Source organism: Schistocerca serialis, chromosome 3, assembly GCF_023864345.2.
Source record: "Schistocerca serialis cubense isolate TAMUIC-IGC-003099 chromosome 3, iqSchSeri2.2, whole genome shotgun sequence".
NCBI classification, from domain to species: Eukaryota; Metazoa; Arthropoda; class Insecta; order Orthoptera; family Acrididae; genus Schistocerca; species Schistocerca serialis.
This window is the reverse complement of record NC_064640.1, coordinates 739608322-739623736: the sequence shown is the minus strand read 5'-3', so window position 1 is coordinate 739623736 and position 15415 is coordinate 739608322.

Genomic DNA, 15415 nt, shown 5'->3' with positions numbered 1-15415 from the left:
AGTGTTCAGGAAGGATAGATTATATATTGTTGGTGGTGGAGTGTTTATTGGCCGGAAGTAGTTTACTTTGTAACGGAACTAAAGTAGATGGTTCCTGCGAAATAATACGAGTAGAGGCTATACTTGACAATCGGACTGAACTATTTATTGGATCGTTTTACCGAGACTCCCCGGCTCAAAAGATATAGTTGCTGAACAGTTCAAAGAAAACTTGAGTCTCATTTCAGATAGGTAGCCTACTCATATAGAAGAGGCAGTTGGAAAATAAGTTTCCACTTTCGACTGTGGGCATAATTGTGTGATATGGGCGAAAGACAACATGGCAGTTGAATGCGCTCGTGCAAGACACTGATACACCATTGGGTAGAGGTCGACTGCGATCAAGCAGATGGCAATGATCTTCGGTTTCGGATTGTGACGGGGGATGAAACGCTGGTCCACTACTACGCACCCTAATCGAAGGCCGCTTCCATAGAGTGGAAACATCCGTCATCACCTGTCCGATAGAACTTCAAAAGTACTCCATTTGCAGGTAAAGGGCTACTCACCGTTTTCTGGGGCGCCAAAGGAGATTTGCCGATGGACTTTCTGGAGGATACAACCGTCAATGCTGCGCAGTACTGTGCCACTCTGTCGGAATTGAAAGAGGTTATTCGGAAAAAGCGGCCTGGCCTTCTCAGATCTGGCGTTCTGCTGTTGGATGACAATGCGAGACCACACACGGCGACAGCACGCCAAACCATGTTGCAACTCTTGGTTGGGAGCGCCTACACCATCCGCCTTACAGTCCGTATCGGGAAGCCTAACACACACATCATAGTGGTCCAGAACCACTCGGAAGTGACGTTAAAATGAAGTATACGCAAACGCTTTGCACACTTGTCGATTGATCGAGATCTGTGGTCGAATCGAGTTAGCGCGCAAAGCGTCTGCTGTGTTCTTCACACTTCATTAATTTCGCTTCTATACTGACCGTGTATCACGCTTGATTGCGTGCTATCTAGCGAACGAAATGTGTCGGGTGTATGAAACCATCTTCCACGACACTCTGAAAGATTTCAGAGGATGGCCTGATTTCAGGCTATTGTAATTCGTTGGAGGAGGTAATAATAATTTTATGTTAGAATTGGCTTGGCAAAAGTGTGCCCCTGTAGAGACATTAGGAACTTTAGAAAATAACTTTTTCCTGCTGCCCGTTCAGTTTTCATTTTGATAACTATTATATGTCGCTTTCCGCGATCTGGTTCCAATTTTTTAGGGTTTTTTTTGGTGCATTATGCAGTTTTTTCTTTGTTTTCGATGTGAGGTGCTGAATTGCTCCATTGTTAAGTTACCTTCAGTGTAATATATTCAGGTAGAATATTGTAATTAATTATCGCTATTTAGGAAGTTAATGTTAACTTTGTTCCAAAATTCGCCGTTTCTGTGTTCATCTATGTATTACAGTAAAAGAAACTGAACATAGCAGCAGCTCACACAAATATACCTCTAGTAAATGGCATAATTTAGAAGAGACACACACATGAAAATGGGACTCAGGTCCTGGGAACTGTTGTGCAAAAGGAAAATAAAAAGCACATATATTTGCTACCAATGGTATTGCCAGAGTGTGGGCATCCGTATTCCACATAATTGTATCCTGAATTTCCCAGGAATTTTATGTAGTTCTTTCTAACTGCAGTATCAGTTCCAGTGCATAATTGCACAAATCCATTACTGCTGTTTTCTTTGTGCTGGAACTGAGCTGACTTTCATTGAGGTACTGAATTCAAAGTCCCGTAAGATTTGACACACATTTGAACATTTTTTTGTTTAGGAGGCTGCTTAAGTATGTGTGGATAATGTTGGAACTGTATTGGGATTATTGTATCATATCTGTAGCTAAGTCCATCAGGTTCCAAAATTTTCTCTGCACCACACTGGAATTTTGATGATAGTGGGAGCTGTCTTAATCTTTAGAAATGCTCATTGGTGAGTATGGGTCCTCATAGAGTATAGAACCTTAAGACACTTTGAAGCCCTCTAAGTTAAAATTCTCTTAGAGGTGTTCTTTCACATCTACACTTTTTTCATATTGCCCTGCTTGATTTTATTTTAATTTCTTCTATTAATCTGACTTTTACTTGACATGTTGATGGGAGTGTGTAATTACATCATTGATTTATTTTTCTTAGTTTTTCCTCTTGCAACATAGGACTTGGCATGAGGCAAAATGCCTTCTGGAGATGTTATCTCAGTTCTCCTACCGGCTGGTGTTGACTTATTTAGGAGGAGGAATGTTGAGGTCTGGATCTATAACCTTGTCAGGAACACCAATAGTAGAAATAGATGGCAAATTAAAGTGCTATTTTATTTCTGTTGGTGATGACTAGTAGGAATTCTGTGTTAACCAGCCCAGATTGTTATTAATTTTTGCATGTCATTGCATAATTTTCTTTATCATACAATAACTTAAGACAATAAGTTGTAGCTTATGGCTTCTATGATGTGGCCGAGTATGAAAATTATGCTATTGTTTTTTTTTCCATTTGATAAGTGTGCAGAATAAGTTGTGGTCCTTAATGGGAGTGTCTCATGTATGTAATGGAAGTTTCATGAATTTTGTGAACAGTTCGTCGTCTCATGTTCTCTTTGTTGAAGATTTCCATCCTTCTGCAAATTAATGTGCCAAGATGCATGCAGGTTTCGTGATTAAGCTTAATATATGTTGTATTGAGAAGTAATGTAGTCAGAGGTCTTTCTTCCACTTTTGTTATGAGTTTGACAGCCTGAAACTGATATTTTCAATTCTAGGAGAAAAATCTTTTTGTAATTTCTACAAATACTTTTTCATGGACGTATTAACCAGTTCCAGCTTTCATCAGTTCTACTGGATAATTATGATTGGTGATTGTCTTATTCTTTGTATGTAAAACCTGCAGTCCATAGTATGCATAAATATTATGCTTAATAAAGCTTTTGTTGACATAAGGGAAGGCATGCTTGTAATGTGGTTAACTGAAGCACTGAGCAATTAACCCCAAAACTAGGTCACTTAACTTAATGTGCACTTGGAAAATATTTTTCATCATCATAATCACAAGAGAAAGAACATTTTGTGATCACAATTTTAATTGAAGTCAGCAGTAACATAAATCACGGTCAGTGAATAACAATAGAATAAAAGCAAAAGAGCAAACAATTTAACTCCAAACCTTGTTAACTCATCAATGGTTAATAACATAACACTTACTTACTTTTGCTGTCATAAACATCACATGCGATAACTGAATTTTGTGAAGACTAAAATTTCCCTGTTCATTTTTTTTCAGTTAACCTTCAGTGTAGTTACTCTCCGTTTACGCTGCTGCTTACTTTATTCTCAGGTGAAAATACTTCTCGATCAGTTGAAAACTGTGGGGGTTTTCATACTGTGTGAGGAGTAGTCATTTTAAAGAGCCATCTTCAGATCTTATGAAAAGTAAGTGAACTGCTGCATTAATTAATTTCTGTGGTTTGCCGTTTTATTTCGTATATGTATACTTGAAGGAAGAACTTAGTTTGATGGAATTATTGATAGTATATATACTTTAATTAGACATTTCTCTCTAAGTTGCTTTAACAGTTGATGGAATTGACTCTTTTGTTATTGTTAATAGCTTGTGTGATATGCAAAGCAGAATTGTATTAATTATTTTCCTCTATGTTGTTGAGTTATTTGTCATTTGTTATCGATTTTCACATCCATACATGCAGTAATTTTTGCACACTTGCGTTCGATAATAGTCTGATTAAAATTATTTGTTGGTTGACAATTCCCGTCGGAGTTGGTTTCCTCCAATCACAGTACTCAATATGTCATGTCCAAACTATCTCTATTCGCCATTTCCAGACTGCCGCAATAGGTGATCAATCCATTTCCATTTTCTTGTCTGACTTTCTTGGTGTGTTTGAACACCATGCAATCATTTGCTGCCGTGAACCAGATCAGCCTTACACAACATCTTAAGACAGCAGGCATAGCTACCTAGCTGAACAATATCTTTATGTTTCTAGAACTAGCTTTAGCGTCAACATATTGCAAAAGGCTGATCTGGTTCAAGGCAGGATCGTTGGGATCAAATAATCTTATATGAGTGCAATGTAAAGTGGTGGCATAGTGTAACGGAACACTCCTGATGCATGTGAGGATGTGGATTTGAGTCATGTCAGATTCTTTGATATTTTTTTGTATCAAAATCCTATTAAAATTACTTCATTATTTTTATTCATTTAATATGTTTGAATGCAATTTTATTTCTTACTCGTTGTCGTTTTTGACATTGTATTCACTTTTTATTTCCTTATATTTCTTCTTCATATCATTCTTTTCTCATTTGGAATCAACTTGTCACTTGTAACCCGTAGCTAAGTGCAAACCAGGACTGCTCATCAGTTGGTAAGTTGGCAGTTCATGCAGCTTGTGTGAGGGTAGTTTCAGGTGCCATAATTAATGAAAAGAAGAAATTAGTTTGCTTTTAGCACTGAAACAGAATTCTTTTGTCTTAACTTCGCTTAGAGAATAGCTTCAGCTAGTTTCCTGCCTCATGCTTAGTGTTGGATGTTTCACCATCAAGCTAGGCCAGGTGATGGCATTAGGTGTGAGGCTCTGCTGTGACTGCCTGTGGCCACATGGCATTATATGTATTAATTGTTGTGAACAAAGGGAACATGATTACAGTTCTTCTGTAGAATGCTGACAGCCATTTTCTAGGATATATTGCGCATCATGAGGTTATCAAATGAGTTTAAATTCAGGGCTGTAAAAGTCATATCTGCCACAGTTGTGCCATTGGTCACTCCAAAACCAGTTGTTGGAAGAGCATGTCGTATTCCTGCCATTTCACAATGGCCACTTGCAACTCTGCGCAGAGTTACATGTATACGTCTCCCATCCTTTCATAATCCCAACCTGTGCTCTGCCTCTACTGAGCTTAACCTACGTTTTTTTTTTTTAACATCAAGATTAAATTGAACAGCACTTGCTGAGTGACCCTCTCTGTTTGTTGTCTACAATTTGGCAGCAGCCATTGTGCCAATACTGTAGTAACAAGTGACAGATGCCAACTAACAAATAATTTTAATGAAGCTATACCGCAGTGTTCATGTTGAAATGGTTTCTATGGTTTTCGATAATTGGGGTGTTTATGTGTAAAACAGTAGTCAGCTCATGGAACCTATTGACAGGGCATGTCTAGCATAATTGTCTTCCTAGATAAGTTTATTTTTTTGTAAATCCACATTTACAGTAAATAGATTTACTGTTCTTCAATCTCCTATGTTCACAAAGAATATTAATTCCACATTTATTGGAGTCACAAAAAACCACTTCACTTGCCCAAAAGCAGTATGGTATCCTCATTTGACATGGCAGATAATTCCATTTCTTTTCTAGATACAATAGGTGTGACATCCAGCAAAATTTTGCTCCAGCACTAAGTAAAATATATAGACAATCAGCTTCCATCAGTTCATAACTTTCTATTTGACAATACATGTGAGCTTCATTCAATGTTTCCTTTTATTGAATTAAGTTAATTAACAATAACATGTTAATTATTTAACAATAACATTATATGTGTTTTTGTCTGTGAGAAATATACTATCAACTGTTCCAAGTAAGACAAAATATTTCTGTAAGCAAATGCAAGGACATGACCCAATCCCCTTTTCTGGTTCTGCATTTGCTGTTGTGTGAGTGTGTATACGGTTCAGGCACTGTGTTTCCAGGCCAAAATATTATAAAGGTAAAGAGTCTGGTGTACCTGAGCACTTGGTGATATCGTGCTGTGTTAAGATATACCTACTTTCCGTAAAATAAGTTTGTTATAGGGAAAGTCTATTAAATAAATTTTATAGTAGTTCTTTACCCTCTTTGGGAAGACCATGTGACTCCTCGGAAGAGATTGAGGATCATGGATACATGGAAAAGCAATTGCCCAGCTACTTTAAACATGAAATGTACGACGGTGTATCCCGACTGCATTATGCAGTCGGTAACTGAACTGAGGGATAACATGGCAAAAGTGAGTATCCAATCTGGGTTTGGCTTGGAGAAAATTTTGCATGATCAGTTAACAGTATACTTAAAAAATTTTTTTAGTGCTCTTAATTAAGTAATTGCTACATTTTTGTCTTACAGGTTCTTGCAAGACTACATAAGGATTTAGCATTGCCATGCCCAGCTAATTAGCAAGTGGGTACATACATCCTTCACTTCTAAAGGAAATAAAACATTTAGTACTCAATGGAACGACATCTCTAATTCATTAAGTTGGCTCTAGATAGATTTGTTGAAAACAATTTCACTGGGACACACATACTAGAGGGTGTTTCAAAAATGCCCTGTATATTTGAAACGGCAATAAAAACTAAACGAGCAGCGATAGAAATACACCATTTGATGCAATATGCTTGGGACAACAGTACATTTTCAGGCAGACAAACTTTCGAAATTACAGTAGTTACAATTTTGAACAACAGATGGCGCTGCAAGCGATGTGAAAGATATAGAAGACAACACAGTCTGTGGGTGTGCCATTCTGTACGTCGTCTTTCTGCTGTAAGCATGTGCTGTTCACAACATGCAAGTGTGCTGTAGACCACAGAACAGAGGATTTTTCTGGTGATGGAATTCCACCGCCTAGAACACAGTGTTGTTGCAACAAGACGAAGTTTTCAACGGAGGTTTAATGTAACCAAAGGACCGAAAAGCGATACAATAAAGGATCTGTTTGAAAAATTTCAACGGACTGGGAACGTGACGGATGAACATGCTGGAAAGGTAGGGCGACCGCGTACGGCAACCACAGATGGCAACGCGCAGCTAGTGCAGCAGGTGATCCAACAGCGGCCCCGGGTTTCCGTTCGCCGTGTTGCAGCTGCGGTCCAAATGACGGCAACGTCCACGTATCGTCTCATGCACCAGAGTTTACACCTCTATCCATACAAAATTCAAACGCGGCAACCCCTCAGCGCCGCTACCATTGCTGCACAAGAGACATTCACTAACGAATAACCCATTCCGCCAGACACGTTGTCAAAGGTTTCGGGTAATTTCATTCAGAGACTACGCCATATTATTGCTACGCATGGTGGATATGTGGAAAATATCGTACTATAGAGTTTCCCAGACCGCAGCGCCATTTGTTGTTGAAAATTGGAACTACTGTAATTTCGAAAGTTTGTCCGCCTGAAAATGTACTGTTGTCCCAAGCATATTGCAACAAACGGTGTATTTCTATCGCTGCTCGTTTAGTTTTTATTGCCGTTTCAAATATTGATGACGGCGATATGCATGTGGGCAGCATTTGGCTTACTGACGAAGCTTATTTTTACCTGGACGGCTTCGTCAATAAACAGAACTGGCGCATATGGGGAACCGAAAAGCCCCATGTTGCAGTCCCATCGTCCCTGCATCCTCAAAAAGTACTGGTCTGGGCCGCCATTTCTTCCAAAGAAATCATTGGACCATTTTTCAGATCCGAAACGATTACTGCATCACGCTATCTGGACATTCTTCGTGAATTTGTGGCGGTACAAACTGCCTTAGACGACACTGCGAACACCTCGTGGTTTATGCAAGATGGTGCCCGGCCACATCGCACGGCCGACGTCTTTAATTTCGTGAATGAATATTTCGATGATCGTGTGATTGCTTTGGGCTATCCGAAACATACAGGAGGCGGCGTGGATTGGCCTCCCTATTCGCCAGACATGAACCCCTGTGACTTCTTTCTGTGGGGACACTTGAAAGACCAGGTGTACCGCCAGAATCCAGAAACAATTGAACAGCTGAAGCAGTACATCTCATCTGCATGTGAAGCCATTCCGCCAGACACTTTGTCAAAGGTTTCGGGTAATTTCATTCAGAGACTACGCCGTATTATTGCTACGCATAGTGGATATGTGGAACATATCGTACTATAGAGTTTCCCTGACCGCAGCGCCATCTGTTGTTGAAAATTGGAACTACTGTAATTTCGAAAATTTGTCCGCCTGAAAATGTACTGTTGTCCCAAGCATATTGCAACAAACGGTGTATTTCTATCGCTGCTCGTTTAGTTTTTATTGCCGTTTCAAATATACCGGTCATTTTTGAAACACCCTGTAGGTGAACTGAAAACTACCTTCCATACCACGGAGAAAATGATTTACAGTCACATTTATCAGACCCTGTATGGTACAAATAAAGTATTGTTTGACGGGACTTGACTGCAGAATCAGGTTGATGAGTGGCACAAGGAATTGAGTAATCGCATGATTTACTATAGACATTGTACAGGTGCCAATGGAGAAGGGAAACCATTACTTTTTGCTACCAGAGGTGTTAGCAGAGAGATCTGTTGAAAAAGTATGGGGATTGTTGTTTGTTAGATGCAACATACGAAACATATGATATTCATTTATTTTTTATAGCTGTGAAGAGTAATGTGGGCTATATGGTTGTCGCTTTTTTATTCTATTATTCAGGTTGAAAATGCAAGATCCATTCATGAACGCTAGACATTTTCAAGGACTGGAACAAGCATTGGAATCCCCTCTATTGGGTTACTGATTGGGGAAGATGTTTAAAAATGAAGATAATCTACACCAAACGACATGAAGACATTTCTCGATATACGGCAAGAAATTTCAGAATCACCAACAGAGAGAATTTAGAATCGTGTAGAAGAGTTGCGAACGCATGAGGTTTCGCAGAGAAACAAGCGTGCCTGGCCATACTTTAAACAGTAATGGCTATCAGTATATGGAATATGAGTGAATGCGTATGAGGGCAAGACTAGATTTGCAACCAATGACGCTACAAATGGAGTTGAAGCCATGAACACGGTCGTAAAACATTTTTTCCTAATACTCAATGCAGACAGCACTTTAATGGGCGTTACTAAGGTAATAATAAATCAGCATCTTGCAAGCCTAATAAGAAGGTGCCGTCTGCAGAATTCTGTTGTGAAATTATATAATAAAGATCTTCCACTGTTTCTGCATAAAAAGGAAATGAGCTTGTGAAAGATCAGTGAGTAGGAGATCGGACAGTTTATTTTATGTGGAGAGTGCAATGCCCAAAAATTGTAATTATTTCGTGAACTTTGATATACCAGATTGCACATGGGAAGATTGTCTGAGATATAAATACCCATCCAAGCAGTTCTGTGCAATATTTATTTTTTACCCAGAATGGAATTTGGATAAAATGCCAGAAAGTTACAAGAATAGCCCATTAATCTGTCTCGATGCAATGTATGACGTTTGCTTCAGAAGTGGCTCTTCAGTAATTTCGTATGAAGGCAATTATAGTTGGTCTCGTTGAAACCCCAAATATTCTTTTGCAGCAGTTTGCAACAAGGGAGCTGTGTACATACAACTGTAGCAACAGTGAAACATTAAAAAATCACTCAGCAACTGTGTGCAAGATTTGCAATTAGTAAACCCTGAAGTTGTTGGTCTCCTATTAGCAGTGCCATCAAGTTCCAAACAATAGAGAAGAAAGATGCCAGAAACGATACATGATCTGTCTTAAACACATTGTAACTTTCCATTTGAAGGGTAAGAAATGACAGTTTATTTGTATTTTACATAGCTCTTTGTGTATGTAAAATACAAATAAGCTCTGTGATTTCTGATCCTCAAGATGGAGTGCTATGAGGTCTTAATGTTAGTCTGATTTTAAACTTTGTTGCACATTTGAATTTCAAAGTAGCGGTAGATAAAAAATTATAAAAAGCGTAATTGCTACACTTGTGTGTTTGTGCGTGCACACATACACTTTTGAAAAGGGCCTTGTTGCCCAAAAGATAATGTTCCAACAGTCTTTCTGGTGTGCTTTTGTGCAACCCAGCATCTTCACTATTTGGTGAGTAGCAACAACTACCCTTTTCATAATATTGTTACAGTCCATCCTGGATTTTTCATTGTTCATCAGATAAGATTTTTCTCAGGAACTAGACAAGATGATAGTGTAGAACGAATTTTTAAAATATGAAGTGAAAGATTTTAACTTTAAAGTTAGGGCATTCAAGTATGGCACAATTTTGAGATTTGAAAAGGCGTAAAAAAGAAAATAGATGTATCTTAAAGCGCCATTAAAACGTCATATAACTGATGTAGGTAAGATGTTGCATTTATTTTCCAAGTAAGAATGCACTTGCTTCAATACATGTCTAGTGATTCACATGAAGCAGAGGAAAATATAAAGACTGCTCTGTTAATTAACATGTGAGATGGCCCAATAACTCCGGCAGAAGAGTATAGAGTTTCCTTGATATAGTATCTGGTCAGCCAAGTCATTGGGGACCAAATTAGGTAAGAATTCAGCTCTTTTAATCGCATTGCAAGCGTAATGTGTATCAGTTACATGCATATTAGATATCTGCCTTCGTGGTTCTAATGTTCTTAATAACTTTACAGAGTTACTGCAGATACGACACACAGAAGCAGATGCTGTTACTGGAATACCAGTAATGTTTATTAGATTCAGTTATAAGATAGTTCTGAGCATTGCAGCTGGTGAGCAATGTCATCAGGCACCAAAAGAAGAGTATTCAATTTTGGAATTGTGCCTTGCAAACTTCATGTGTATCATGTTACATGACTGTTACCTGGTCTTTATGTTGTTAATTTATTTGTTAGCTTCAGTTATGATGGATTTCTGGGCAGTCAATCCATGGGAAAATTCACACCAGATTGCATCAAGGCTGTTCTATTACAGGGATAACTTGGAAGATTGATAGTGTTGCTGAAGGAAAACAATGCATTTAGTGTTTCACTTGTGTATCAATTTGTCATTTGTTGTTGGACATAAATGTTTGCAACTTGATTGTAATTTTTGAACAGTTTCTCAGCAATCCTAGAATCTCTTGTAATGAGAAGTATACATCGTTACTTGGGTAAAGGAAATACAAATCAGGGTCAAACAACTACCTTATTGACTTTCCACAGAGAAGTATTTTTCACTACTGCTACTTAAAAAGTCACATGTGCGATAAAGTTTACTTACAGAACTTGGCATAAAGATCTCCCTTATTTGTATTTTAGATAGATCTTATTGTTTGACCTTCAAATGGAATGCTATGACCTCCACGTGATCTATTCTTTGGTAGTTAATTATTTATTAAGGCACAAATACATGAACATTACAATGAGAGCGGTCTTTATGCCAGGCCCTGTAAAATTAACGGCAAACCTACTTAATATTATTGTTGGGAATTAGATGGCACAGCTGTGGGGATACCACAAGCTTCAGGGTTTGCTAACTGCAAATCTTGCACACAGTTCCTGAGTGATTCAATAATTTGCATAATGTTTCACTGTTGGTATAGTTGTATGTGAGATTAAAAACTTGTTTACAAAACTCCCTCACTTCAAATTGCTGCAAAGAAATGGTTAAGGTATCATTGTGATGCTCTATATTTGTTTCCTCAACTGTATCCTCATTGCTACTGTCTTCACGTGAAATTACTGCAGAGACAGTTCTGAAGTCAAACCCGCACATATCATGAAGACAGATTTGTGGCCTATTCCTGCAGATTTTTGGTATTTTATCAAAACCCCATTCTGGAGAAGAAATAAAGATTGTACAGAAATGCTTGCATGCGTATTTATATATCTGAAAATTTTCACCCATGCAGTTTGGTAGAGCAAAGCTTACAACATATTTACAGTCTCTGAACATTGTACTCTCCATACAAGACAAACCGTCCAACCTCACATTCACTAATCTTGCAGTTAACTCAACTTTTGCTGATGGATATCACTGCATGACATGTTTCACAAACTTGATTTTTTCAATGCAAAAACAATGGAACATCTCTGTTATGATTTGATGGCAGTATTCTGCAGACAGTACATTCTAATTAGGCTCGGAAGAAATCTATCTCTTATATCCTTAGTAACCCTCTTCAAGGTCCTGTCTGTATTCCATTTTAGGAAAAAACGTTTAAAATCTTGCTCATGGCTTCAGCCCCATTTGTAATGTCAATGGTGTCAAAATTGCCCTTGTCCTCATAAGCTTCCACCCTCTTTTCATGAACTGATAGCCACTGCTGTCAAACACATGGTGATGCATTTTTGTTTCTCTGAGAAGCCTCATTATCTCTTCTGTATCATCTGTTAATTCTCTGTTGATGATTTTCAAATTTCTTGCCACATGGTCAGGAGTCTCTTCATGTCATTTGGTATATATTCAGCCATCTTCCTCAAGCCTGTTTCTGACAGAAAAGGCACAAGTAAACTTTTGTCTGAGGAAATGCTTGTTCAATTGCATTGGCGGCCAAACTCCCTGAATGGGGCCTCTCGGCCAATAATGCCATACAATCATTTCCATTTATCTCTGACTATGAAAAATCAGTAACCCTGTAAATGGGTTTCCAATCATTATTCCGATCCTTAAAAATGGCTAGCATTTCATGACTGGATCTCCGGTTTTCAACCTGAATGTAAAACAAAACCAAATAGCTCGTTTACAACTATAAAAAAATAAAGGCATATCATATGTTGTTGTTGTTTTGTATGTTGCAAATAACAAACAACTATCCTTGTACTTTTTCAAAAGATCATTTTGCTAACAGCTCTGATATAAAAATGTAATGGTTTCACTCCTCCACTGGCATTTGTACCATGTCTGTAATAAATCATGTGATTGCTTGATTCCTTGTGCCACTCATCAACCTGATTCTGCAATCTAGCCTCGTCAAACAATGTTTTATTTGTACATCACAAGGTCCAAGATGTGTGACCATAAATTTTTTTCAGTGGGTAAAATGTAGTATTTGTTCTACCCAGTGAAATTATCAATAAATGTGTCTAGAGCCCACTTACTAGCTATATGATGTCATTCCATTGTGCACCTGAATTCGTATTTTCTTTACAAACTTTAATTAGAATGTGTGTGTGTGTTGATTGGCTTAAGAAGCAAAGAGAGAGTCAGAGAGAGTCTTTCAGCTATCTTTGAGACTGTTAAAGTAGCTGCTTTAGAAATGAGTTTCCTGATTGATATGAGAAACCGTTTTCAAATTTTCTCTACAAACTGTAAACAGTTCCTCAGTTGGTGATTGTGGAGGATATTGCCATAGACACAGTATTGATCCACTGTCAGGTGGTAAACCTAGGATTTCCTTCCAGTATGAGCCAAGTCAAGTAAAACTGTGGTTCGAAAAATGTTTTCCATTCTTGAACTGAGTATTTGTAACGCATTACGTTGGATTGCAATCCATGTGTCAACACTTAAAAATGTTTAGTGCTTCACTGATGACTATTTCAATTTTTGAAAGCTATTCCGTGTCAAGTAAGTTAAATTTTGAATTAACCATTTGAGCTTATTATTTTCTGTGCAGAAGATGGATTTATGTTCATGTTATATTTCTAATGTTGATACTGGTAAGGTGTAATCATATGTAAATGCCCTATAAAATAGATTGAATCTTTTTTTGTTTCTCTATAATAATCTCATAGCTTGGTGACCTGATTTGTGGCTATAAGATATTATCATTTCATGGGAAATGAGGCAATAACAGATCAGAAATTGTGTACAGCAGATAACTAATTATCAATGCCTATAATCAGCTAAAGGTCTGGATTTCATTATAATTTCATTCTTCGAGAGCTGCAAGATCACCAGTGATATCTATACAGATACCAGCTTCATATAAATTAGTAAGGTTTTTACTGACAATTATTCACCAAAGCTGACAAAACAGCCTGCATTCAGTAGTAGTAGTACATAATGGTGATGCCTCAGTAAAAACCTTGAACCTTTTAACTGATTTAGTTTAGCACGAGCAAAGCATATTCTTCAAGGTATGTTTCACATGCAATGAAGGAACCTCTCAGCCTTGATGTCATGTAATTTTGCCCTGTGCTGCTAAGTTTTCCTTTTAGATTTATTAAATTTCGTAGAGAGGCTTCTGTTACAAAACACTTGCGATCCACATATGTACCATATGTGACTTATATTCCTTACGTATCACAACCTTATTTCAACTTCACCCTGTCATTTCTGGGAATACCATGGAAGAACAGATCTGTTACTCCAAATAGTAGCCACATTAAGGAAGATTAAGAAAAGTCATTTACAAACTAGTGAAAAGGAGGCAGGGTTCCCCAAAAGTATAAAGGGTGCCACTGGATACCTCACTGCAAGTGCCTTGGTCGTGAATCCAGTTTGTGTAACAGGTACCAGTAAGTGTAATAGACTAACTAAAACCCTTAGTGTTATATGACCAGAGCAGAAAATGCTTTATTAAATGCACAAAGCACTGGTAAGTAACTACCTTCGTTTATGCACCATTTTCCAAAAACATACACATTGTGTCAAGGCATTCCGATTGTACATCATCTTTCTGAATATTTTCATTGTAGCAGGAAGAATGGAAAGTGTTTAACTTACCTTCATGCTAAGGTGCATTAGATTGTATATAAATTTCATGCAAAACAGTAGAGTTGGAGTATGAGCTCTTACTTCACCTGATTACTATAGTGAGAGAAATTAATTTGAATATATTATAGGAGACAGATGAAGACTAGGTGGGAGATGGACTAAGAGACTAATTCCATGTGGTGATGAAAGACCTGCACCCAAACAATGCACCTGAAGTAGACATTCCCTCTCATTTGTAGAGATCCTTCAGACAGCCAAATCAAAGTATTGCATGTGGTATGCAAGATAAGAGACAAGGGATATTGTTCCTGTGCAACAGGAATTTTGTGTACAGTCCTTACTGTGATCCGTATTACTAATCTTTTGAGGGGAATGAAAATATTAAAGTAATGGTATACAAATTCAACAAAAGTTTTTTACTCGTCAGTGTCATCTTCAAGTTCAAATGATTCAACATCCATTTAAAATGCTTGGCGGTCTATTATGACACTGTCTGTAGTTCTTGCCAGTTCATTACACATAATTCGAAGATTCAACAGAGGAAAGAAAGACCTGACATAAAAGTAGCATTCACTGAGCTAATCGATATGACAATTGTTCTACGCTGACAATATTTTATGTCTAAATTATAGCCATAGGAGTTACTTATCAACTGAATTGGGTGTACACAGCTACGAGCAACATAATAAACCCACAATAAATACAAGTGGTATCTTTAAGTACTCATCTTAGCAACTGATATGGCTACACATCTATGCTGATAACTGTAGCCATGTTTAACATTCTCGGATGGATTTCACTACATTAGATTCAGTTCTTATTCTATAGACCCAAAAATGGGACAGTTCTTATGGATGTGGAATATGTCAAAGGATAACATAAAAAACAAAGAACATATGAATATAACACTTCCCTGGTCATTCATCAGGAGACTGTCAAGGTATGTGCATACATTACAGTAAACTGGAACTGCGATATTTACAGAATTAATACACTCAGATTGAAACAGTTATGCACTTT